At 41.9% G+C, this 27,642-nt stretch overlaps 1 long non-coding RNA gene across 1 annotated transcript in view; it reads left to right on the top strand.

Annotated features, from left to right (window-relative positions):
* Positions 1 to 1,587: 1,587 nt before the first annotated feature.
* LOC138261737 (uncharacterized) overlaps positions 1,588 to 27,642 on the top strand; it is a 62,455-nt gene continuing 36,400 nt past the window's right edge. The window contains exons 1-2 of the long non-coding RNA XR_011199143.1: positions 1,588 to 1,612; positions 2,389 to 2,445. This is a non-coding gene — a long non-coding RNA (uncharacterized lncRNA). The remainder of the gene's footprint in view (positions 1,613 to 2,388; positions 2,446 to 27,642) is intronic.

Raw genomic sequence — 27,642 nt, 5'->3', positions numbered from 1 at the left:
TTCTGTGAGAAGACCTTGAGGGTCAAATGAGACCCTTTGCTGAATTTAGAATTTTGTCTAACTTTCAGAAATGTATAGCTTTCCTAGATCACCCAGGGGTTTTACACTGGTTTGACCACAAACTGGAAGTAGGTTGAGAGCACAAAAAATAGGAAAAATAGGCTACCTCTTTGAAAGATGCCAAAACGGTGGTAAAAAAAAAGTTTTTTTTATAAAGCTCTGCATGTTCCCAAAAGCTGGAAAAATTATGAATTTAGTAGGGCAAACCGTTCATTGTTGCCTTTTTTAGGAAAAAAACAGACACATATCTAGAGCACTTTTTTCCTATTTTTCTCAAAAAACTCAAAAGTTTGCAATACTTTGTCTATTTTCTCGATCCACTCCAGAAGAATCCACAAACCCTGAATACCCTTAGAAATCACTGTTCATACATATTAAATGTGCAGACACAGGTTCAGCACCGACAGTTTCAATGCTAGAAAGAGCAGGCCCTCAAACCTTTGTTTGCATTCAAATGCACTAATAACATCAAAGATACGGTGGTGCATACCCACCCCCGAGTAGAGACTCAGGAAAGGAGACAAACTACTTTATGGCACCTACTACCAGTGAAGGGACACCATCCCTGTGGTAATTACAATGTATGCACTCTAACTACAGGCACAGAGGTCTTAGACCTACAACCATTTGGACAGTAGTACCTCAAGAAACATACCAACTGTAACACTCGCAATTGTATCTATATGATTTAGTGCCCATGCCAGTTACGTTATGTTGGGATGACTACACGCCAAGTCAAAGTTAAGATAAACGAACATTGAAGTAATATCAGATGTAGACGCTTCATTACCAAATTAAGTACCCACTTTCATGAGTGCAAACACACACCAGATGAATTATGGTGGGTAGTACTGGAATCTCTCAGCAATATCAGTAACCCTCTCAGACTTTTTGAGAAAGAGCAACGTTGGGTATTCAGACTAGAGACTGGTTAAATTATGATATCCCACGGACCTCGTTCTTTTGAAACTAGTGTTTGGGATATCTCCTTCATCGAAGATAAACAACTTGACTGATAAACAACCATTTTACCTCACTTTTGCCTTTAAAAAATAAATTTTTAGTCCTTGATAAAAATTTGTAAAAACAATTCTTGACATCTTGGCTTCTCTAGGCCTTATTTTTATAATTGACAATATCTTTTCCAGCTAGGCACAAATTACATTTCTTGTGATTACAAGCATTGTACCCTAGCAAGCTTTGCAGTTACTTGACATCTCCCAAATGATTATTATGTCTGCTTTTCTATCACTTTCTTGTCTTATAAATGCCCGGTTGCCTCTTTTGTTATCTATTTACATTAGCTGGTGATTATATTTCCTACATGTGCTCTCCTTGATTCCCGATATGTGCCCTCCTTTGAAGAATGGCACGATTAACTGAAACTAAGCACGGACATGCAAATTGCAGTCCGTCCTCCACTCGCTTGTTCGACCTTCCCTGCTCCTGCCCCAGTGGGTTTTCTGTCTTTTCATTGGTCTGTGTATGACCTGAGACGCCTTAACTGATGCGCAACCTTCCCCTTCCCAACTTCCGGGACAGCACACACAGAGTAGGTCTCCAGCATCGGGAACTCTTCGTTTAAGTGGCAATATCACCTTTTTACTTTTTAATTTTTTTTTCTCCGTAATGCAGGTTTATACCCGGCACTTGAGATCCTTTGATCACTGCTCCCGCCGGTCCACTTTCTGAGTATTACTTACGCCGTTCGATGTTTTTGAAAGTTTTTTTCCCCCATTTAACCAGTCCACGTACTCCTGGGAACCTTTTAGTGTTACAAGTGGTTTTTTTCCGACTTTTCCCCTGTTAGGATAACGTCGGCCAGGTAGCTAACCGGCAAATAGGTTTGAAGTAGCTTATAGTTTGATTAATTTTGGTTGTTTTCGCTTTTTTGTTTAATGCTTGGCACACTACCTCCTTGCAAAAGTCAGTAGCCACATATATGAAACCTCAAAGTAAGATAGGGCTCTGCCACTTTGGTGGAGGAGAAATGATTATAATTTTTACATCGACTTTTGATTGTTTTCAGACACCATAATCTGGAGAGCCAGGAGTTACCAGATATTTTCTCAGTTGATATGTATATTTTTCTATTCACCAGCACCTCTGCATATATATTTCTTGTTCATTAATTTTTTGTTCCTCTTAGCTGGACTCCTGTAACTAATTTGACAGCTGACGTCTATTTGTCTCTGTTGTTCACTGTAATCTATTATTTGCCCAATGCACACGTGTCAAATCTCTTTTAAATAATGGTTCTATACGAGTTTAGTTCCAGGTTTTGATGATGACCTTTTTTTGCATATGCTTTCTCATCTTTTGATTCAGAATTGTGATTCCCAAGGTCCGCTAGATCCCAAGGAACTTGTTCCCAAGGAAGGGAGGGTAAGGATTTTTTTAATGGTGCATGGTTTTGTTTGCACACAACTGTCACACGGTTTTCCACAATGTCACTGGTTGTTCGCAAGAGATGTTGACTAGTTTGCTCAAATAATGTTTAGATGTAACTCCTTGTTCTTTTTGTACACAGGTGCTTCCATGTAGGTTACTTACGATGTAGTGTTCATGTAAGTAATAACCTACTCCCCGATAATTCTTAGAGGTATGTAGTATAGCAGAAGAATTGTTGCTATTTTTGGTCCTGAAGAAGCGCCATACGATCCGTAGGGGCATGAAAGGCACGAAACATGTTGACTTGAGTTACTAGCTGTTGGGAAGAATATTCTCAACAACGCTTCCACTTTGCGAGTGGGGGAACCTTACTCCGCACCCACTCCTCATATGTATGTTTTTAATGTTGACCAAGGCCTTCCACCTCAATTAAAATTAGTATTAAGAGGTCCTTGAGCCAATTTTATTCTGGTTTTAGTTTCTTCTGCTTTTTTCTTCGGGGAAGATCTAGATATAGTCCTAACCCTCACTTTTGACACACACTGTTGTTAACGATCTGCAGCAGAGTGCCCCCTCTGGTGGCCGTCAGACATTGCAGCGCCAGTCTGACGTGAAGCAGGCCCTATGATGAAGCATGACATCCCACAGATGTGTGAGGGCCTGCTCTTTCTAGCATTGAAACTGTCAGTGCTGAACCTGTGTCTGCACATTTAATATGTAGGAACAGTGTACTCTTTTTGATATGTTCAGTAATTTGAGAGGCCGTACACTGTACCTTTATTGATCTCCTTGTCCCACTCTCTTTGTTTCGTTACCCTTAGAAATCCTTGGAAGTTGAAAAAAAAAGGACGTGATTTTGGCATGGATACATTATGTGGAAAAATAATATGGAGCGATAAGCTCAAGCTACCCCAAATAGCCAAAAGAGGGCTCGGCATGGGGTGGGTAGGAAGGCCAGCAGTTAAGGGGTTAAAATGGTCAACCAAACATACAAAACTACAAATAACAAAATGGGTTTTTCATCAATGTCTACAATGCATGAGGAGAAACTGTTGCTCTTGTCATCCACAGTGAGAACCTAATTGGTATCATAATAACATCCTGCTGTATGTAGCATTTTCATCTTACTCTTCTTCTATTACAAAAGTTACTTTTTTGCTGTCCGTACTCTAACACACTCTACTGAAGTGTTCCTACATTTACAACAAATTTCTACAGCTGAACTGTTTTTAAAATCTCCTAAATGTGCTTGGCTTCTACATCTGTAAGAAAAATGATTATAATTCCTCTTACTATCCCACAAGCTGTTATGTTTTTATTTTTATTTTTTTCATCTACATTTTTCATTGAAACAGTATTAACTTGGACTTCTGGATCATCACTGATTTCATGAACAACAAGTTCAGAATTTTCAATCCCTTTTGCATAATGGTGTAAAGTGTTGTGTCAGCTGTTATTCACCCCCTTTCTTGTACATTTTTGTTAACGATTTTCATCAAAATTTGATCACATACCCCTTACTCATAATTAATATGTTCAAAATCACAAGTGGAGGCAAGAGACCATCAAACTGAGACATAATCTTCAATTGATTCATCATTACCCTGTTTGCATGACTAAAATGTATATTGTTCCATAACTACATTGGTATTCTTTCAATAGCATAGTAACATTTGTTTAAAAGCATATTCATAAACATCTTTACAACCTGGTCCTACCAAAGGAAAGACGTTCATAAATTCCTGTAACCCAAAATCAACACAAACAATGATTGAAAAACAACCACTTCCTATCCGCAGAACAATAACTACCATCCAAAAACACCACATAAGCAAGAAATACAACTTATTAAATTTCCCAATTCATAAGTAATCCTCATCACCAGTGTAGTGTGGAAGAAAATATGCTCATAGATCAAAGTAGTTGTATCAGCTTCAGCTTTATTCCACTGAAGTATAAAGGGTTCAACAGGGACATCGGATCCAAACCGCAACAATTAAGTAACTGACCAGTAGTGGACCTGACCATTCTACACGTAACATTCTAGAAAACTGTATGTAATCAAATAGCCATGCATGTGAAAAACAGGAGAGTACTACAGCCACCTAATGGATATGCTTGACGTTTGGTGAAATCATGTGCACACTATGGCATTCCCTGGCAAAAGGATGAAAAAGGGGCACTTCATGGCATTGGCAGGTGTGTCAGAAAATTCAGGCATAGGATGACATTGGTTGGTATTCTGAGGAAACTTTGGACACAACATGGCATTTGATTGTATATGGGGGAAACCTGGTGGAAAATGGCAAGTACAATGGGACAAATATGAGAATTGTTGCACCCACTGACCTATTTTTAAAAAGGGGACACATTGTTGAATGGTTAGTATATAGGTTCAATAAAAGGTATCAAAAGAATTCAACTAGGTATAGACTATATGACAACCGATGTCTGAAAATGGACTTAGCCAAAACACTGACCTACTCCTTACTTTACTTTGCTGCACTATAACTTTTTTTCTTTGAGGTGGTCCCAGCATTCCTGACTGTTTTCCAAAGTGGCTGGTCCAGGATCACTGAAATTAGTAGTTCTGGAGCAGAGCAGAGAAACGAGGCCTATTCACTTGTAGGTGTAAACATTTCCAAGATGAGGACCTTTTAGTCACTTTATCCAAGTCACATATGAAGAGTTGTTACATATCATTAACATCCTGTGATGAGAGAACAATATACCATGATCCCACTGCTTCCTGACTTTGTTGGACCAATCATGTGAATTTGCTGTGATAATACTAAAGAAAACTTAAATGTTTGTTGATCCCTTACATTCCACAAGCTCATGTAAACTGGTAAACATGAAATGGTCTTAGGGTTGCTTGTGTTCTCATTCAATGGGAGCCTGGTAGTTAAGGTTGGACTATTGGAGCTGGATCAGGGCAGATTTACATATGGCAGGTCCATGTCTGAGATGGCATGGTAGGCAAAAGAACAAAGGACTGGAATGCAAACTAGAGTAATTACCAGTGGCTGAGGTTAATCCAAGCATTCCATCGATATCAGATCATAATATCAGTTCCAAATACTTTTGGATTGATCATGAATTATGAAAATGATTGTCTCCCTGTCAGATTGATTTTGACATTTTAGTAAACTCTATGAAGGAAATGTTAAAGCTTCAAAGTAAGAAAGTGGAGTCTTTAAAGAAAGAGTTGAAATCAAATCTGCAAAATTAGGACATCTTACTCCGCAAGCTGACCAGATTAGTGGTATGTCTGGAATTTTATATACAAGGTACTTTTTCACCACTCTTCCCCTCAATCGCCCAAGATTTGCAATCTCTAAAAGGTGTTGTTATTGCATTGAGTGTATCTTTAAGGCTGTATGGACCTGCAGTGATTCTAAAATGATGGGATTGTTGTGCCTGCCAGCAGCTGGACCATGTGAACAATTCTCCCAATTACCTGGAAGACTTTCATTAGTGTGTGAGTAATCTGCAGAATTGGCAACAAGTGTGAATCCTACTTCTACGCACAGTAATTCTCCATGGTACCCAACTCCTAAGAGTTGATGTGCTACTGCAATCAATAATTATCTTTTTTATAATTAACAAGCACTGCAAGTTTGCCTAGCATTCTTTGAATTGCCCCTCAGTGCTTAGTTGCTACCAGAAGGTACAGAGTCCTCTGGCCACCAGATACACGAACTTGCTCACAAACCATCACGTGCATTGGTGCCACCCGCGAGCTAACACTCAAATCAGAGCAGCTTAATCCCATGTTTGGTAGTGCACCTTATCTCCCAAGAATACTGTATGTGGTGCTGCATCATTTTTTCCATGAGTAATGCAGCACAACAGTCAATGATTGAATGGCGACCCATTAAACTGAGGAGTGTCAAGGGGTGAAACACCTATATGGTGCATCACCAGTATAATTTTGTATTGTCATTCAAGAAAGACTAAAGGTGAAACATAGAAGTATACAGATGACTTCTGATCCTGTTAAACCTAACCTGTGTGGGAATGCAGCACAATGAGCACTGTGGATTACTTTCTTAAGACTATGATGACCACGTTATCTATTTTAGGCATTTATTTAAAAAGAAAATAGAGGGTCCAAGACATCGGTGAAAACTTTAATTATTTTATTTTTACTGTGAGGAATTTCATGATGGCAGTGACAAATTTACTTGTTTCAATTATTTGTTTTGTAGAGGTGGTGGAGTTTGCTCTTAGTACACAACTCCAAGGGGCAACTTATTAGCATTGTCACAAACCTTTGTTTAAGGCCAACACAAAAATAAATGTTTAAAGGTGAACTCATATACTCTAAGTGAGAATGACTATGCAATGGCTCTGCAAATGGCAGAATACTGGCCTCCTGGCATTTTGCAAAGTCCAAGTGCACCAGCAATAGTGTGGGGGGCTGGCATCAAGCCTTTGAAAGTTACTCAGAAGCCTTGGGAGTGGATGAGTTTGTGATGAAAAGGAAACTTAGGAGATGAGAGCAGAAGCATTTCTAAAACCATACCTAAAACTGCAAGAGAAGCTAGAGAGAATGAAAGTGATTTAGATATGGAAAAGGGTTCTGATGACTTAAGGCAAATATGAGGGAGCCTTGAGAGAACTGGAAGAAAACGGGGGAAAATAAGTACTGTTGTGAAAGGCGCAAATTCTTCTCTCGTGCACAGTTACCTGGTGAATTTTTAAAAAATAAATGGAAGTCCTCTGCATATTGACATTCATGTGCACATTTCTGGACCTACATTAGGAAGTGATAAGAGAACATCTGATCAACAAGAGAAGCAATTTAAAGATTCAAGAATAACTGTTGGGCTTGAAAGAACCCTCCTTGGATACGTTTAGAAGAATAGCTAGGAACATGTAGAATACCTCCCTTAATAAAAAGGAACACAACTGGAGGGAGATATCAGCCTTGATGATCATTATCAGCAGAATTATAATGATGGACTAACCTTGTAAAAAATACCCTGCCTGGGAGACTTGTGGGAGCATTGTAAATCCACCCTTTTCCAAAACTCGAAATTACTTCAGGTTCCGACGCGGAATTCGGGAATTGAGAGGCAGCAAGTGCAAGGAAAGTGGCCTTCTTGTCATTCAGCAGAACCTCATTCAAATAGCTTCTTCAGTAGAAGGAGCTGCAAAAGAGGATGTATTTTAATACATTGGAAATATATTTTACAGGGCTATTTTAACTTTAGATGTTGGAGGTATTTAGGTATTTTGTCCTGTACCAACCTGAACTAGTTTTATACTGTTGAAAAAGTAGGATTCTATTTCAATCTTTCGATACTCCCTTGTCTTTCCTCCCTGTTAGTACCAAAGGTTTACTAATGTGTATTTGTATCACCAAGAAATGTTGCATCTAAATCACTATTAAACAGAAACCAATTAACCTTAAAAGTGAAGTTTTGCGGTGAAGTGGAATTCCTGAGCGATCTACCCAGAATAATACCTCGCTCAGAACCTCAACAATAGACACGCCATCCTCCTTTGTCCTACTAAATCCAAGTGACTGGCTGCGCGTATATAAGATGAGGTGCTAGTCCCCTCTATTAGTTAGCATCCTAAAGCGCAGTAAATCCAAAAACTTTTGGAGCTAAGATCTAAACAGCTGGTGAAAACTTAGCCCACTCTGAAGATTAATTAATTAGTTGAGGGTGAAAGTGGAAACTGACTTATGTCACTCAGCCCATTACCCAAACCCCATCCAAGTACTTGTACAAGGGTTTTTTCAGAACTTAGAATTCACAGATTACAACAAGCAAACAATGAAACCAGACCCAAAATGAACGTTCCAAATCTTAATGGTAGGTGGTATCGTTTTTATCAAGAATCATGGATAAGGGAAATTTGGCCGAGATTTTGGATTTCACGTTCAGCGAAATCAGATCTATATTATTGAGTTGGAAAGGTCCTCTGCATGGTGTAAGGTTGTGTTCCTTGTCCTGAGTGACTGGTTGTGCGTATCTGTTATTCTAGTTTTTGTCCATAGCTTCACGCGTATCTATAGTGTAGAGCCCTGGCAAATTTTGTCAGACCAGACCGTGTACGTCATGTAGCAGGTGAGTGCAATCAGCCACTGACCACTACAAGAGGAGTTTGGGGCTTTCCCCCTTGAAAATTTGGGAAAAATAGCAAAATGGTGCATTCTAAAACACATTGACCATTATATATTCAATTTATTAGCTTTTAAAGGATATGAAATGATGACATTAGAATGCAGCACCCAATCTTTGTTGGGGCCCTTCAATGATTCCCTCACTATCACCCTTCAACAGGGCCTCTCATCTCTCCATAGCCCCTCTTTCACGTGTCTTTCATTTTTTTTCCCACCTATACTGTCAGTGTATGGCGAAAGAGCATCTTACATCACACACACATAAAACGACAATGAATCATACATGTATAAATTAGTGTACAGAAAATGTTACAGGAGACAAAAGGGAATACAAGTTATAGGATTCACGTCATCCATAATGGTAGGCATTTGTTAAGAGTGCTTGGTCTGGAGAAGCACAAACTCAGGATTCAAAACCTAAAACAGTGATTAGGGTTGGATTTGCTAATACAAGTGTGTGTCTACCCGAATAAACACATTTCAGCAACATTGGGCTAATGAAAGGCTGGGGGGAAACATAACTTTCAAAACTGTACCATGAAGTTTGCATGCAGCTTTTTGATGGCAGTTCATACCTCACTTTGCTAGATTACAATTTTAAGTTATGAACTGTAACTAAAGGATCTCTATGATAAAATCCGTAACCAACTGAGCTAACCTCATAAAATACAGTTCCGTGATCTGCATGGTGCATATTTTTTGCAGCAGGTATATTAATTCTCTGTATTACTTTAGATGAGTCAAAACTTCCAATAGGTAAAACTCCAATGTCTTTCCAGCAGGCAGATTAACCACTTGAGATTTCAATCTTGACACTTTTACTGTTGCCTGAAAACTGCAGGATAATCATGAAACTCTGCTGCAAGAGTGAGTGATTATGCTGGCCAGGTCTGCTTATTTTGTTACCGGGGATCGATATTGCAGCACTACTGTGAAATCTGCCCCAAGTAACAAAAACGTCCCCCACCCCTCCAGCCTCCTTGGGAAATGCCTGATTCCCAGTACGGCCAGTCTAGTCTTGGGCTTTGTCACTGAAGTCAAGGCTACAACTTGGAGCCTTGGGTAGACCTCACTTCCAGCCTGGGGCTGGAAAGGAGTTTCCTGTCTGCACCTAGAGTCTTTAAGTCCTCCTAGGTTTCTCAGAGTGAGTAGCTACAACCCCAGTTGATAGGCAGCCTTTTCCCACTCGTTTGCAAGACGGCCGGCAGATATATTTTTTAGTTGCCACGGTTGATTGCAGTCGTTTTGCACAGTTTTTTCATTAAAGATACACAAATTATCCTGTGGGCGGTATTGTCGGATATACACGTTCATTGTAAATAACAACGAACTTAAAATTGGAATTTAAACTTTAAAAACGGAATAGTTCTGATTAACGCCTGAAGGTGGCGCGCTCTTCTTATGTCACATACTTCAATACTTTTCAACTGAATTGGCGCTTGGAACTTAAGCAATCAAACGCCAAGTGTTTGTGGCATCAATTTATTCCAGGGTAAACATCTGTCGAATACCTCCTACTTTTTTCTTGTCTAAATATACATTAAGTTAATTCCATAATGATGTGTCACCACTATGCAAATTCCCTTTCAACGTGGGTACTGATTGACTCGCTCTCATAATGTTCCCCACTTCCGTTTTATAAATAATCACTCTTCGCTTAGGTATTCTGTCACGTTTTGGTACGTAGAGCTTTCTTGCATGGAAGACTGAAACGTGCCTACATATTATTTTGAAAATATGCAACGTTTTTAAATGTTATTTACTCTTTTTCTTAAGATGAGACCATGCACGAAAGTCACAAGTTAATATTTTGTGTATTATTGGGGTGTCTTTTTCCAATAATATAAACATACAGACATGACAGTTTGTCAGAGCTCACATTTTTAATTCACGCAAGTGGGTATGTTTATGCGTACTGAATATACGCCTTTTATCTTTTCTATTATGGCAGCATTGCGCTTTCAGTTCATTTATGATTCATTATTTCCACCGTCTCGTTAGTTTTCGACACAATAGGTGTAAAGAGGCAAATGGCCAAATACTCAAAGAAATGCATTCCCGCCCTTTGGTATTTAGCTGGAGAGAATACAAACGGTTTTTTCCACTTATGGCCGTTTTTTGTATCATAGTTCAATCATGATTGTGATGAAAGATGTGTTCTATGAGGAGTCTTTCCGGATCATATTTCCACCAAACATGACTGCTCTGTTAAGAGCTTGGTAATGACATGGGTGTAGCAGCGTGTTCGGTTTCTTGAACTGTTCTTCACCTGGGGACATTTCACCACCGTCTGACTGAAGTAAAAGACAGCTGCCAAATTCTTATTTATTTTGGAAGATTGTAATTTAATCCACACTCGAGACATTTATTTGGAAAATGAACAATCAGTTAATCTGAGCTGGAAGCATTTTGTTCAAAGAATGGGCTCAACCAAGAGGGTGGGGATCTCAGGGGTGTCTAGCCACACCTCACCCCTGCCGGTTTGGGTTTTTCCAGGGTTGTGGTGGCGGGTGAGCGCAGGAGCCTGCAGGGTGCAGTCTATTCTTCAGTGCTTCAGTTGTGCTCGTGGCTGCAGATGAGGGACAATAGTAGTCATTTTTGGCGACCAGAACTTTCAGGAACAGATTTTTACCCAGCGCGAGAGAGAGAAAGTAGGAAAATGGAGAATGCAGAAGGAAGAGAAAGAGAAGGGCGCAATGAAAAAGGAAGGAAGCAGAGAAAAAAAAGAACCTTCAAGAGTGATATAAAGAGACCGGACGTGCACAGTAAAGGAAGAAACAGGTGTAGGAAGTTGGCTCTGAATGTACTATTTCAAAGTAAGAAATAGCATGCACAGAGTCCAAGGGTTCCCCTTAGAGGTAAAATAGTGGCAAAAAGAGATAATTCTAATGCTCTATTTTGTGGTAGTGTGGTCGAGCAGTAGGCTTATCAGAGGGTAGTGTTAAGCATTTGTTGTACATACACACACAGGCAATAAAGGAGGAACACACACTCAAAGACAATTCCAGGCCAATAGGTTTTTGTATAGAAAAATATATTTTAATGAAAGGTATTTCACTCAGGTATCTTAGGAACTTTGAATCATCACAATAGTATGTACAGTTTTGGCAAAAATGGCAATAAGCTATTTTAAAAATGGACACTGCAAAAATCAACAGTTCCTGGGGGATGTAAGTATTTGTTAGTTTCACAGGTAAGTACAACACTTACAGGGTTCAAAGTTGGGTCCAAGGTAGCCCACCGTTGGGGGTTCAAGGCAACCCCAAAGTTACCACACCAGCAGCTCAGGGCCGGTCAGGTGCAGAGGTCAAAGTGGTGCCCAAAACACATAGGCTTCAATGGAAAGAGGGGTGCCCCAGTTCCAGTCTGCCAGCAGGTAAGTATCCGCGACTACGGAGGGCAGACTAGGGGGGATTTTGTAGGGCACCGGGGGGGGACACAAGCAGGCACAGAAAGTACACCCTCAGCGGCCCAGGGGCGGCCGGGTGCAGAGGGCAAACAGGCGTTGGGTTCGCAATAGGATTCAATGGGGAGACCCGGGGGTCTCTTCAGCGATGCAGGCAGGCATGGGGGGGGGGCTCCTCGGGGTAGCCACCACCTGGGCTAGGAAGAGGGCCGCCTGTGGGTCGCTCCTGCCCTGGAGTTCGGATCCTTCAGGTCCTGGGGGCTGCGGGTGCACTGTGTTTCCCAGGCGTTGGGTTCTTTGAAGCAGGCAGTCGTGGTCAGGGGGAGCCTCTGGATGCGTCGCTGTGGGGGCTCAGGGGGGTCAACTCTGGCTACTCACGGGCTCGCAGTCGCTGGGGAGACCTCCCTGTAGAGTTGGTTTTCCGTAGGTGGAGCCGGAGGCGTCGGGTGCAGAGTGGAAAGTCTCACGCTTCCGGCGGGAAACGTGTGGTCTTTAAAAGTTGTTTCTTTGTTGCAAAGTTGCAAGTTGGTTGAACAGGGCCACTGTCCTCGGGAGTTTCTTGGTCCTTTTTAGATGCAGGGTAGTCCTCTGAGGCTTCAGAGGTCGCTGGACCCTGGGGGACGTGTCACTGTTGCAGTTTTTCCTGAAGTGGGGAGACAAGCCGGTAGGGCTGGGGCCAAAGCAGTTGGTGTCTCCGTCTTCTCTGCAGGGCTTCAGGTCAGCAGTCCTTCTTCATCTTCAGGTTGCAGGAATCTATCTTCCTCGGTTCTGGGAGCCCCTAAATACTCAATTTAGGGGTGTGGTTAGTTCTGGGAGGATAGTAGCCAATGGCTACTAGCCCTGAGGGTGGCTACACCCTCTTTGTGCCTCCTCCCGGTGGGGAGGGGGTCACATCCCTAATCCTATTGGGGGAATCCTCCATCGGCAAGATGGAGGATTTCTAAAAGTCAGAGTCACCTCAGCTCAGGACACCTTAGGGGTTGTCCTGACTGGCCAGTGACTCCTCCTTGTTTTTCTCATTATCTCCACTGGCCTTGCCGCCAAAAGTGGGGGCAGTGGCCAGAGGGGCGGGCATCTCCACTAGCTGGGATGCCCTGTGGCACTGTAACAAAGGGGGTGAGCCTTTGAGGATCACCGCTAGGTGTTACAGTTTCTGCAGGGGGAGGTGAGAAGCACCTCCACCCAGTACAGACTTTGTTCCTGGCCACAGAGTGACAAAGGCACTCTCCCCATGTGGCCAGCAACATGTCTGGTGTGTGGCAGGCTGGTAAAACTAGTTAGCCCACACTGGAAGTCAGGTATGTTTTCAGGAGGCATCTCTAAGATGCCCTCTGGGTGTATTTCACAATAAAATGTACACTGGCATCAGTGTGCATTTATTGTGCTGAGAAGTTTGATACCAAACTTCCCAGTTTTCAGTGTAGCCATTATGGTGCTGTAGAGTTCGTGTATGAGAGACTCCCAGACCATATACTCTTATGGCTACCCTGCACTTACAATGTCTAAGGTTTTGCTTAGACACTGTAGGGGCATAGTACTCATGCGCCTATGCCCTCACCTGTGGTATAGTGCACCCTGTCTTAGGGCTGTAAGGCCTGCTAGAGGGGTGACTTATCTATGCCATAGGCAGTGTGAGGTTGGCATGGCACCCTGAGGGGAGTGCCATGTCGACTTAGTCATTTTCTCCCCACCAGCACACACAAGCTGGCAAGCAGTGTGTCTGTGCTGAGTGAGGTGTCTCTAGGGTGGCATAAGGCATGCTGCAGCCCTTGGAGACCTTCCCTGGCATCAGGGCCCTTTGTACCAGGGGTACCAGTTACAAGGGACTTACCTGGGTGCCAGGGTTGTGCCAATTGTGGAGACAAAGGTACAGTTTAGGGAAAAAACACTGGTGCTGGGGCCTGGTTAGCAGGCCTCAGCACACTTTCAAATCATAACTTGGCATCAGCAAAGGCAAAAAGTCAGGGCGTAACCATGTCAAGGAGGCATTTCCTTACAACAGGCATAAGGTGAAAAACTAGAGAACCTTTGTAATCAGCAACCCTGTTGCAAAGCCTACAAAAACATCAATTTTGAAGTTTTCAAGCAATACTGGAAAGGTTCTGAGTTGGACAGGACCTGTTTGAGAGGGAACCTGTAGAGTCAAGAGTGGCAAATAATGGCAATCTGTTTCTAATATACCTGTTACTTACCTTCGGTATTACCTTATCTGGTAGAGACTCTATCTAGCTGCAGATTTCTTACCTTAGACTATTCCCCAGCCATCAGATTAGACCTGGAATTTTTAAAGAAGTACCTCTGCACACCAGTAGGTTGCATTGACTAGCTCCGTCAGCATCATCTGTGCCAGATTTGACATACATTCCACCTCAGTGCCCTGACACCAGTTTCTTTTCTGACATTTCCATGCCAGAAGCACTTAGCCACACACAGAACCGATGAACCAGTGTGCAGACACTAAATAGGGGCCTTCTAAATAGAGAGCATCCATTACCAAAAGAGGGGAGGATGGAAGGGTCGGTATCAAATCTGCAGCTAGATACAGTCGCTACAAGTTAAGGCATTACTGAAGGTAAGTAACTTGTTCATCTGATATAGGTTTCTAACCACAGATTCATTGCCACAAAATACATACCGAAATAATACCTCCCAGGAAGTGAGTTTGCGAATAGATTAAACCAAGATGTCCTGAAGGACCGAACTGGCAAAGTTCCCATCGCAACAGACCTGATTATCCAGCCAGTAGTGTTTGGTAAACATGGTTAGAGATGCCCTTATAGCAGCCTTACAGATGTCTAGGATGGGGACTCTGTGGGCTAAAGCAGTGGTTGCTTTCTTGGCTCTGGTGGAATGAGCTTGCTAACCTTCAGGAAGGTGCTTTTTAGTCTATTTGTAACAACTGTTCATGTAAAGCAAAATGCATATGGAGATGGCTTGTTTCTGCACAGCTTTTTCTTGGTTTGCTCCAGTGAACCCAATGAAAAGTCGGTCATCTGCCTGAACTATTTTGGTGCTACCAATGCAGGACAACAGCTCTCTTTTGAGGTCGAGTTGATGGAGTCTCTCCTCCTCTTTAGAAGGGTGAGATAGAGCAAAGAAGGTCGGGAATGTGATGTGGCCAGTGTGGAAAAGCGTCACCCCCCTTTGGTAGGAAAGAGGCACAAGTACAGATAATCAGTTTATCTGAGAAGAAGTGGTTTAAGGAGGGGGCACATAAAGTGCCTGACGTTTGCTAAGTCCTTGGTTGATGTGATGGCCATTAAAAATATTGATTTGATGGTCAAGAGGTGTAGAGGGCAACTGTGCATGATTTTGAAGGATGATCACATCAAAAACATCAAAACCAACTTCAGGTCCAACAGGGGCAAAATGAAGGGTTTTGGAGGAAACAAACGTTGGAGTCCTTTTATGAAAGGGGTCATAACTGGTGAGTTGAACCGGGGTTGATCTGGCAACTGTAAAAAAAAGTGCAGATTGCTGAAAGATACCCTTTAACTGTGCCCAAAGCAAAGCCTTCCTGGGCTACAGACAGAACAAACAACAAGACATTAGACAAAGGTGCAGAGAGGGGATCAACATGTTTGTCATAGCATAAAGCCACAAACTTGTCCCAATGGAAGGCATATATGGTATTAGTTGAGAGATCACTGGCTGCCAGAATGACTTCACATCATTCCAAAGGGAGGTCAAAGGCTGTCAGTTGCTGCTGCTCAATCTCCAAGCATGAGGGTGGAGTGTGCGCAGCTTTGGGTGCTAAACACTGCCCTGTTACTGCAACAAAAGATGGTCTCAAAGGGGAAGCCCAACCTGAGGACTGACACTCATGCTCAGGAGATCGGGATACCATACTCTCCATGCCCAATCAGGAGCCACAATATGACTTAGGACTGGTTGCTCTTGACCATCTTGAGAACTCTGGGAAGGAGGGGTGTCAGTGGGAAGGCGTACAGGAAGCATGAAGTCCACTCAAGACAAAATGCATTTAGGAGTAAGGACAGCCTCGGAAAGTCCAGCATGCAGAGTTGCTGACATTACACATCTACTGCAGTGGTGAATAGATCTAACCAAGGTTCTCCCCAGTCGCAGAAGAGACCTTGCACCACCTCCAAATGGAGATGCTATTCGTGATCCACAAGGCATCGACTGCTGAGCTCACCTCTTTGGCATTCAGAGAGCCTACCAGATGTTGTACAACATGGAAGATGTCCTGGCATGCCAGCCATGTCCAGAGGTAATTAACCTCTTGACACAGAGTCTTAGACCCCACCCTGCCCCACATGTTGCAGTACCGCATGGTGGTGCCTCACCCTTTATGGAAGGAAGTCTTTCAATGCCATGCATTTTTCTGTCAATTCCAAGAGGTTTATATGGAGCTGAGACTCCACCGTAGACCAGAATACTCTTATCTCCACCTCTCCCTTATGGTCGACCTAACCCAGAAGGGATGCATCTGCCACCACACTGAGCTCTGGGTGGGGAAGGGAGAGGGGTTTTGTCACTGACCTAATCGCAGTTCGTCAGTCACCAGTGCAAGCCTTTTGCAGTTCACTCCAATAGCTGGATTAGGTGGGAGTCTCACTGCTGCACCTGCATGTACTATAGGGCATGTTTTACCAGCATGATGCAGGAAGCAATGACACAGAGCAGCTTCAGAGTAAGTCTCTGTGCCCCTGTGCAAGGATTGGCCCATGTCCCAAACAGGATATTCATGAAGGCTGTGTTAAAAGGGAGAAGAGGTTCTGTGTGGGCAACCCCTGGCTGAAGCACCACTGTGAAGTTGTTTCCCTCAATGACACCAAGGGCAGCATGAGGTCTGGGAACTTCGCTGCCTTCCTCTGCACCATGGTAAATGAAGCCCCTTCCTCCGTAGCCACACTAGAAGAAGAAACTAAGCCAGTGTCTGGGGAAGTGTCCAAACCAGTGACATCTGCCAGTTCCTCAAACAAGTTATCCTCAGGATCTTCCATGGGGTGGGATAACCATAAGGATCCTGAGATCCTCCCCAATGGTTCTTCTCACAGGACCTATTGAAAAAAGTAGGCCTTGGCTCTTACTCAGAATGTCGTGTTCTAGCCAGAGCTGGAGTCAGGTATGACAGTGTGGTTGACAACAGTGGAACAGGCTCTGGGGAAGGGTGTTGCCTTGTAACTGGTGCCAATCCAGACTTGGGAACAGATCTAAAGGGCCCGACAGGCGCATGTCCTCATAGAACTGCTTTAAATGGGTGAGGTGGCTCCAATTTCAGAAAATTCTGGAAGGCACGGAGTGGACCCAAACTCTGAGGCTGACATTTGGGTGTGGGTCTAGACCTGTGACATTGTTCCCTTGCCTCATCCAAAGAGTTGGATTGGCATGGCAAAACCAAAGAGGGCTTTTACTTCTTTGATTTCTTTTGGATTTACCCGGCGACTTAGAACGTGACGATGAACGCTGGAACTAGCTCAGCAAATGGGCCAGGGATCTTCCACTCGACCAGGACTAAGAGCGTCACGGAGTTGACTGGCGTCGGGTGACCAATAGCTTCAGGAAACACCCCAGAACACCTTAGGAATCATGGCGCAACAGTCAGGGCAGGCCTTGGAATCGTGGTCTGGCTCTAGGCTCCAGAGCCAAACCAAGTGGGCTCTGTCATAGGCAGCTGCCTGGATCAGGAATCACAGGGTTTAAACCCCACAGGATTTTATAGGGACATCGGTATTTGCACACTAGAAGCACAGAAAGGTAAAGGAATTGTAAAAAACAGTCCAGAAATTTTACTGAGGTTGCTTTCTCGAGATCTGTGCTTATGGTGCAGAAAGAAAAGAACTGATGTCAACTCACTGGGATGACACTTATATGCAAGCATCGCACGTCACATCCAGCACTGACAGGGCTGAGTAGAGTTGATCAACACCACATACCGACACACAGCAGTAATGTTCGAAATTTCCGGATCAAGTCTGACACCTGATTAATATTCTAAAGTAAAGAATCTGTGGCTAGAAGTGTCTATCAGATAGCAGAGTTCTGTATTAACACTATGCTTCAATGTTTATGTGCTGTAAATACCCTGCATGGGATCAAATGTTCTTTGCTCTTTTTCAATGTGTCCACCTCTGTGAGACCGGAATAAAAAGAAAAGATGATGTTGTGCATATATCTTAATAATGAAAGCCCTTTTGGTCTTGAAAAAGGCATGTAATTACTATGTAAATTCCAATGCAATACAGTGATGAAGAAATGTGATGATACCTGTATCATGTGGATACATATTGCTATACAAGAGAAGCCTTGACATTGTGCGCATAAATATTGCTGTGCAAGCGGGGCTTGTATCCTGTTCCTGAAACACACCTTCATGAATAAAATACACCAGTAACATGGAGAGTAGGCAACTGTATGAATCCACTTCACATTGCTAGGATCAAAGATGATGGAGGTTGCACTTGCCAGCAGCCTAATTGGACATACTGCAGGTTACACTGCATTCTCTGCATAACCTCTGTTATGTACGTGTCAATCAGCAGATGTCAATAAAATTGAATATGATTCAAGTACATGTCACCTGATGCATACCATCAAACTACACTCTGCAAGGCTTCAACCACTTTCACAATGTAAATTCCTCCTGCCAAAAGTAAAAAGCTGAATTCAGTTCTCTTGAAGTTCTCATCTTTTACTTGACACCGCGAACCCTAAGATCTGCCCACTGAGGGTCAAAAAACTAGAAACCCTATGTTGAAATGTTACACAGGAATTCTGCAAACACTTTATGCTATTTCATGAACTATTATCTAATACTACCCGGAATAAGCCTCAGATATCAAATCGATACCCATTAGTCAAAACATATGTCAGTGTTTATGACTCCTAAAATATATACCCCGTCCATGGCTACTGCTTTGATGTTCATGTATTCACACTGCTCAGGAATAGCACTTTATTAACCGACTCCAAATATCAAGAGCAGGCCTCTTCTCACAAATTACGTTCAATTGATGATTCTAGAATGCTAGGCTCCCTTTCAGTGCTGGCACAAGTCGCTTTCTGTGTTAAACTATTTGTCATGTTCTGTGAATACCCAATGTGTTATCTGGAGTTTAGGCATGTCCCATATTTCTACAGCCACCAATTAGTGAGGTCTGCCTATTGCTTCAAAACATGATCTGCAAAGAGGATGTGGCATAACCTTATTTAGGTCTGTCATTAGAAAAGACCTTTTGATTTTACTAAAATTATATGTATAATTATGTACTTACTTATACGGGCTTTCACAAAGCTCTTTTCAATCTTTGGCCTGCTATTGTGTCATTCACATGTTTCTTCCACCTACTACAGCATATAGAAGGGGAAATGGATCAGCTTACTTCGGTAATTGGCCAACTTCACTGTGAGTGATAACATTCTGCATTTTGGAAGTAGCCCATTGACATACAAAGTAGTTTCCTTTGGTGCCAAGAACTACTATAGCAATGTGTGCTTTTTGAGACCAATGGGTTCTGTTTCAGGCCGAACCAGCAGCTTCACCAGCAATAAAGTTTTACAAAAAACATGGAAAAAACAAAATAAGCATTGACAAATCAGAGCCTATGTAAGAGCTATTAGCTTTGCCAATGCTTGTTGGGTGCAAATGATGACTTTGGTGACAGGCTGGTACGACTAAGGTTGAAATTCTGAATCTTTCTTTATTGAGTAACGCCATGGATGGCTCACCTTGGTCCCCTGCCCTCCAATAGAGGCCGACTTAGATTTCTGAAATGAAGGGATCGAATTGGTTAATACAAATTAAGATATTAGACATTATTTAAGGCGTCCTTCAAAAGAGCTACCATAGATTTAGTGTACCGGGGAAATTTTTTGAAAGAAGGTGAAGCAAAGAAAGGAACTTGCTTTTCCTAAAGGACGAGTTAGTATCTGACCACCTTCACATCCGTGACTTATCTTTTTTCAGAACAAATTTCTGTAGTAAAGACACAGCAAGAATAAAGTGAAATGGCACCAAATAATTATTTTCAATGTTTCCTGTTCCCTCTGTGACCACAAACGGGTTAATTCCCATTTTCTGTCCACTTTAACTTCACATCGCACTGTTACTTCTTCTAATTCACTCTCCTGAGAAACACCTGCTCCCCTTCTATGATAACAGCGAAACAAAATGGCTAGAAGTCTACTAAATCCCAACATCTCCAAAAATGACTTTTTGCAGGCCCCAAAAACACTGTCTGGATGGCCCCATTCTCAGCATTGCTTCCACCACAATGAAGCCCCCTCACAACCCCAAAGCAAAACACTTGGGTTGTAGTTTTCACAGCTCTACATATTCATTCAGATGGACAACAGCATAAACATATACAACTTCAAGCTCGTGTAATAGCTAGCCCAACCCAATCAAAAATACAGGGAGTGCAGAATTATTAGGCAAATAAGTATTTTGACCACATCATCCTCTTTATGCATGTTGTCTTACTCCAAGCTGTATAGGCTCGAAAGCCTACTACCAATTAAGCATATTAGGTGATGTGCATCTCTGTAATGAGAAGGGGTGTCGTTCAATGACATCAACACCCTATATCAGGTGTGCATAATTATTAGGCAACTTCCTTTCCTTTGGCAAAATGGGTCAAAAGAAGGACTTGACAGGCTCCGAAAAGTCAAAAATAGTGAGATATCTTGCAGAGGGATGCAGCACTCTTGAAATTGCAAAGCTTCTGAAGCGTGATCATCGAACAATCAAGCGTTTCATTCAAAATAGTCAACAGGGTCGCAAGAAGCGTGTGGAAAAACCAAGGCTCAAAATAACTGCCCATGAACTGAGAAAAGTCAAGCGTGCAGCTGCCACTATGCCACTTGCCACCAGTTTGGCCATATTTCAGAGCTGCAACATCACTGGAGTGCCCAAAAGCACAAGGTGTGCAATACTCAGAGACATGGCCAAGGTAAGAAAGGCTGAAAGACGACCACAACTGAACAAGACACACAAGCTGAACCGTCAAGACTGGGCCAAGAAATATCTCAAGACTGATTTTTCTAAGGTTTTATGGACTGATGAAATGAGAGTGAGTCTTGATGGGCCAGATGGATGGGCCCGTGGCTGGATTGGTAAAGGGCAGAGAGCTCCAGTCCGACTCAGACGCCAGCAAGGTGGAGGTGGAGTACTGGTTTGGGCTGGTATCATCAAAGATGAGCTTGTGGGGCCTTTTCGGGTTGAGGATGGAGTCAAGCTCAACTCCCAGTCCTACTGCCAGTTCCTGGAAGACACCTTCTTCAAGCAGTGGTACAGGAAGAAGTCTGCATCCTTCAAGAAAAACATGATTTTCATGCAGGACAATGCTCCATCACACGCGTCCAAGTACTCCACAGCGTGGCTGGCAAGAAAGGGTATAAAAGAAGGAAATCTAATGACATGGCCTCCTTGTTCACCTGATCTGAACCCCATTGAGAACCTGTGGTCCATCATCAAATGTGAGATTTACAAGGAGGGAAAACAGTACACCTCTCTGAACAGTGTCTGGGAGGCTGTGGTTGCTGCTGCACGCAATGTTGATGGTGAACAGATCAAAACACTGACAGAATCCATGGATGGCAGGCTTTTGAGTGTCCTTGCAAAGAAAGGTGGCTATATTGGTCACTGATTTGTTTTTGTTTTGTTTTTGAATGTCAGAAATGTATATTTGTGAATGTTGAGATGTTATATTGGTTTCACTGGTAATAATAAATAATTGAAATGGGTATATATATTTTTTTTGTTAAGTTGCCTAATAATTATGCACAGTAATAGTCACCTGCACACACAGATATCCCCCTAACATAGCTAAAACTACAAACAAACTAAAAACTACTTCCAAAAATATTCAGCTTTGATATTAATGAGTTTTTTGGGTTCATTGAGAACATGGTTGTTGTTAAATAATAAAATTAATCCTCAAAAATACAACTTGCCTAATAATTCTGCACTCCCTGTAAGGTGACCAGAACGTTCACCTACAGATGATTAGAATGTTGGTCTCCCTAAACACCACTAGAGATTCAGCTACAAGATTACAACGTGTAGAAAACCCTGCATCCCACCTAGGAGAAGCAGCCTATGAGAATGCTTCTCTCTTTCTGTAAACCTCTTCTGGCTTCTAGATATTCTCGGTTTTGAAGCAAGGAAGGGTTCCTTTGGTAATAACGACTTATAGTGAAATATCCGTTCTGACTTAAGTGGAAAAAATAAAATAATGTTAACTAAAACTCAACTTTGGGTTACTCTGTGCTTTCCTCCACTTCTGACCTAAAATGATGCCTCTGTGCTCAGAACTTGTGTTAAGTACTGTAAGAGATGCAAAGCCACTGTTCCACCACAATGGCAAAGACCATTTATACAGCTTCCGACAGAATTACAATTAGTAGCATTTAAACAATTGCTCCCCGGATCTGAGCTCGTGATACTGTGTCATTCCTAACACTGGGGGGAGGGTTGGGGGGGGGGGTATGGGGGACAGTAATATTTGCAAACACAGGATTTTGGTGGAGGGGCTGGGAGAAATTGATGTTTTTGATCGAAAGCTGCACATTTGTGCCCTGTAATCGGCCACAGTTTTTGACTGATTTTAGCAATGGGACTTTGAACTCCTGTTACCAATTCTATTGGGATTACCAGAAAAACTTGGTATAGTGCGTGGATTTAATTTATAGTCACTGTCATGATTACAAAAGCAGAGACCCAATCAATCAATGATAAAAAAAATAGACATTAAATAAAGTACTACATCAGTGTGAGGATATTACTTCACAAATGATTTCATCACTGTGACAATATTACTTCAAAAATGATTTCCGCCATCGTAGCAATGTACAAAAATGGTGTGCCTGTAAAATGGTATGGAACATTGACATGACTTGGCTTATCTTGATTACATACTTTTGGGAGTACTTTATCTCATATAATTTGGAAGAATCCAGGAGGCACAGCAAGAGACCTTATCTAGATGAGTGGGAATGTTCATCAGCACTTGAGAGTGTCCTGTTATCAAGTTCAATACGACTTCTGATTTTGATATTTATTTGTGTGTTTACTTATTTATTTACTTATGTTTTGTATTGTCCCTCCCGATATGAGTGTTTCTGTTTTGCATTTCTGGTTGGAGGAGCAAGAAAAAACCCATCTTGGGATGCTGTGTAGTGTTGGAAAGCTGCTGGTGCTGGTCCAATTCAAAGTTTAGTGAACAGTTTTGTATAGCAATACATATAATAAATTGCTGATTACGTGTATATTGAGGGCAAAAATATCACACATTATCAAGTAAAATCAGGTGAAATTTAGCCAAGTTACACAACTGGATTTTCGGGTCGAAGGACTAGAATACAGAAATGTTCTAATATGTAGGCAATGTTTACGATGAATAGTATGTTTTGTTATAATGGAAGTAGACCTTGTTTTCATTTCTACACCATTGATAGGTGGCTTTTTCAAAATTAATTTCAAGGAGGCTTTAGTAATGGGGCGTCTGTCCAAATTATGCCGCAGTCCCCAAGATTTAGCCGACGGAATGGCCACTCTCAATCCTGACCTATGCATTTAGTGCCCTTCAAACAAGAAAAGTGGGTTATTTTGAGCTCTCATTTTTCACTCTCTCAAAAAGCAGACAGAGGACAGCATAAATCTCGCTTTTGTAGAACATAAACCTAATTTGTGCCAGCCATTTTTGAGTAAACTTTTTGGAGAGCGTCAGCACAGCATTCCTTCCAGGTTTTCCCCACCTCCTACAATGTCAGTAGAATGAGGTACCTGAATGTTCTGTCAGTGGGGGATCACCAAAGTAACATCCACACTTTCTCTGAAATTAAAAACAAAACATGACCTGTCACCGTCCAACATCCCACCTTCAGTCAACTGAGTGGGGAAAGGGGTAGCTCTATATGGCTATGTAGGGAAGCACTTCAACGCCAGACCTATCCCGTAACAAATTATTACTAGCAAATAAATCCGGCTCGGTTTCTCATGTGAGGCAGAGTCTGATAAAATAAGGTGCTAGAAATTAGGAAATTAAGCGCAGATCATTTACAAATGTTACATATTTCAGGGCACAGCAAGACAGTTGAGTAAAAAGTATATTAACATTAAAGGCACTAGGGAAAGAACTAAAAAGATAAATCAGAATATGGAGTGAAAAAATTATCTGATGTCATTATGTCAATATTCTTAAAAACATACTAGCCACAATGAAATGAAAAGCAGCAAAATATGAGGCCTACTGAACTTCTGCCCACCCCCCCCCTTTGATTATTTTCAGTTGAGATCATGTCTATCCATTAGGCAGTGAAACCTCTCATTATATTCTACTGTATCCTGATAGCTGGGATGCATATAATGAGAAATTTGGTTTCCAACAAACTCTCCTCCTTTTCACTATGGAAGACGGAGGTCATTCATTCAATCCAGCTAAATCTGAAGCTCACTTAAGGGCTTGGGCAATAGTCTAAAAAATTTACACTGGGGCTTCTGGGAACCTCTTTTTTTAATACTTGTCGGTATTGACAAGGAATTATGCGTCACTATCATATGCAAACCCCAACACAAATATACGTTTCTACTCATTTGCTAAGGGCATATTAGGTATGTACGACATAGTCAATATTAACAAAACCAATGCAATTTACACAGAATTTTATTTTAACTTCCCTATGATTCAAAGCATTCTATGCCATGGTTGGGTGCCCTCAGAAGATAGATTGGTTCAGGTTAGTAAAACAAATGAGCTGAACGCTAAATACCAAGTCCTGGAACACAACTAAGAGGAACTAAAAAAGATCTTAATCCAAATAAAACAAAAGGATAATGTTTGTAGCTGAATATGACACCGAATCCCAAGATGTTTGGCCAGTGTTGGTAGCCACACCTCCAATATCCACAACTTTTTAAAAAGTCTCTCTAAACTATCTTTCTTATCTAAATTTGGAAACAATCTCCATTGTGTTAGCACCCAATGTATCTCATTTTCTTAAATTAATCACCCGTCACAGGTTTCAAACGTGTCCACCATGGCAGATACTAGGTTGCGTTATGTCTATATTGGTCACATTGTATCACAAAAAAATAGTAGGCATGGTCAGAATTTTGATTATGCTGGAGTCATCGTAGTAATTTCGGTAATTCGGCATTACTCTTTGATACTGAATTACAGATAATTACACGATTACTCCTGCTCGTGTAATTAGGAGTAATTCGGAGGAGAAAAACATTTGACTTCAAAACCATATTTCGTAAGTGAAAGTGACTGATCTCGCTCACTATTTATGTTGTGCTACATTTAACATTGTTTCTTGACGTGAAATGCTTCCTCGCATCCATTTTGGGTGCGAGGGGCATTTTTGAGATAAGAAATAGGGCTAAATGTAGTATTACTCTTCCTGTGTAATCCAAGCGGAATCTCACGAATTCTTCGGTAATTCCACTTGACTATGCTACACGGATTTATGCAAGTTATGCCCAGCCCTAGAAAATAATACCCAGAATACAGCAACATATTCTTAATGGAGCAGCTTCATTGACCTGCTGCACCGAGCATAGGGGACGTGGTATTCCCTCACTAAGTAGATTTTGCTCACTCCCCTTGTGGAACGGAGATAGCTATGATGTGAAAGGCCTGACAGAAGAAGCACACTACATGCTTGACTAAAAAGTTCAAATTAGGGCCTGAATCACAAAGATATTTTAAGACTTTCTTTGTATTTTGTCTTAGATGTTACTTAAAAAATAAGGCCCGCTTACACACAGTTCTGACACAAAGTGTTCTTTTTTTATGTACATGAGGAAGCACTTCTTACTCCTGGAAAGTCATTTATCTCACAACTAAGAGGGTCATTTAGACCCTATCAGAGGGCCTCTGAGGCAGTCATGGTAGTGAAAGCTTCCCCTGTGCAGATGCGGTGGCACACCGCAAGCCCTATTTCGAGTTGGCCACATCGCAGGGTGGGCTCAGGCAGAGGGAAAATATGCATCAGAATGAGTGCCCAAAATAGGACAGCTCCAATGAATGAAAGGCAGCGATCCTAAGGCACACGGGTTGTAAGCTTTGACTGTTAGTAGAGGCAGTATAGGCTTGATTGACAGCTGATTAGAGGCCCACCCACTTCTAAATAAGGCAAAGGAATCCCATGTTTGGTGTGGTGGGACATTGGTTGATTTACTAAGATTTTTCTGTCTTGTCAAGCTTTAAATGATCCCTTAATACTAACGTAAGACACAATTACTCAATTTTTTTTTGTGTGAATCAGATGTGAAGTGGGGAATGTTTCACACCACCGGCAGGCTTAGCAACAACTACTTACTGAAGGAAACCTGTGAATCGGGCTTTACATATTGGGCTTGAAGCTCAGTTCTTAAGACACCATGGTTGCCATTATCAAATTAGCACAGGAGCTCAACAGACATCTAAGACCCTTTGGAAATATGTATTACAGATTTCAAGCAGTGCCTTTTATAACACCTATTGCACATGTACAAATTTATCACGCTGGCAAGTGGGTACCTTCGTATCTGCATGGACCAGTAGTACCATAAAAAAGACCCTTAGCGATGTGCTAAATGTGCTTCAACTTGACTGGTAACTATCTATATTTTAGCAATGGTACACCTTCCTTCAAATGTCAGATTAGCCTAGAACATGCTCTCCAGTTTAATTCTGTGCCAACCATAGGCACTAGGTTTAGTTCTGCTGGGACGCAACACAATCTTGTTCAGCAGACTATCATTATCTTCCTTGGATATTATAGTGATACTGGAACTGATGTCCACTAAGATTGTGATGTCACGCTGGTTCATTTGAATGGTGCACTTTGGTTGATCCGTAGCATAAAATCTGTCCAGGATGGCCACCAATAAGGCTGGCTCTTTCAAGTATTCATCTATATCAGTTTCCTCTCTAACTCCACCCTTTATTGCAAATACATTTTTGGAACGGCTACTTGTGCTGCAAACTTTGGCAAAATAATCTATTCTTCTGCACTTGCAGCATTTTCGTCCGTGTGGCTCAATATTTATAGGAAGCCATCTGGTTACTGGAATAACATCAATACCATCTTGACCACTGTCCGTAATCACGTTTAGAGCTGTTTATTTTGATAGTAGATAGACTGCCACCACATCAACAAGAATGTGGGGGCAGCCATCTTAGCACTCTGTACACAGTCTCGAGTCCTACAAAAAAGGTTAAAAAAAATAGAGGAGGGATCAGGGTCGGGATACACTGACCCACTAGGCCCGGGCCAAAAACATCCACAACATATAAACCAACAGCGCATATCTGGGCAGGTGCCCCGGGTAAACAGTTGTAATGCATTGCTGTAGACAAAATCTATATAGCGAGGACATTTATGAGTTGTAGATGTTTATTTCCAGAAGTTCACTGAAGATTTATGTTTTACAAGGCCACATTATTTTTTTTGTAAACTTTTGCTGCAAATTTGTGTAGGATTCGCAAATCTGCAGCACAATTAAAAAAAAAAACACAGACTCCTGCACTAGTACATAACTCCCCGCACACCTCAGGGGGTGTGCCAGGCCAAAAAATTATTTGCGTGAGGGGCAATTAGCCCCCCTTTCCAAGTCTTTGGGAGGTCCCAAGGACCTCATTCCCTGGGCCGATATGAATAGAAAGGGAATTGAGACACAGTCCCCCTCACA

This window comes from Pleurodeles waltl, chromosome 10 (genome assembly GCF_031143425.1).
Source record: "Pleurodeles waltl isolate 20211129_DDA chromosome 10, aPleWal1.hap1.20221129, whole genome shotgun sequence".
NCBI lineage: Eukaryota > Metazoa > Chordata > Amphibia > Caudata > Salamandridae > Pleurodeles > Pleurodeles waltl.
Note: the sequence above shows the minus strand (reverse complement) of the source record. Positions and strands in the feature narration are given on the sequence as shown.